The sequence below is a fragment of the Oryzias latipes genome, chromosome 23 (genome assembly GCF_053564925.1).
Source record: "Oryzias latipes strain Hd-rR chromosome 23, Olatipes_Hd-rR_3.1".
Taxonomy (NCBI): domain Eukaryota; kingdom Metazoa; phylum Chordata; class Actinopteri; order Beloniformes; family Adrianichthyidae; genus Oryzias; species Oryzias latipes.
The window spans coordinates 1,042,410-1,043,042 of record NC_136259.1 but is presented as its reverse complement, the minus strand read 5'-3'; positions in this window follow the sequence as shown (position 1 = coordinate 1,043,042).

Here is a 633-nt window from a genome sequence, read left to right as displayed (position 1 = left end):
CATTTGTTTACTTCTTGCTCCTTCCAAAGAAAGTCATGCAGAATTATGACCAACCAAATCCTGGTTTGCTGGTTTCCTGTAGACACATCCTGATGATCATGTTACGTTTTAAAGAAATGCAGAAAAGAACAACAGACAGAGGACTTTAAATAAACGTCACAGTAGAGAAATACACACATGGCTGTACAAATACTATGAAAGACAACTAAGTGTTGGTGTAGAATTTAAAACATGAGCCTTCATCTGATGTTCCTCATTTGATTTATCTGGAAAGAATCACATCTAGAGTTCTGATGAGAATTGCAGAAAAACATTTCTAAAATGTACAATAAAATAAAACAGAAAACATAAAAAGCCTGGAAGATGAAAACCTTTAAAAAATTTATGTTTTTATTTAAAGACCATCTCCACAAAAAATGGGTTTTTGGTGTTTCTGACATGTTATTCAGAATCAGAAATCCTCTTATTATCACTGTAACACAAGAAGCTTGTAACAATGAAATTCCTGGTGCTCTCCAGCTGCTTGAACAATATAAATAAAGTAAAATACATAAATAGAATAAAATAGATGTTAAAAAATCTGTGGAACTATGGATGTATACATTTATACAAACCTACATACATGTATTGCTC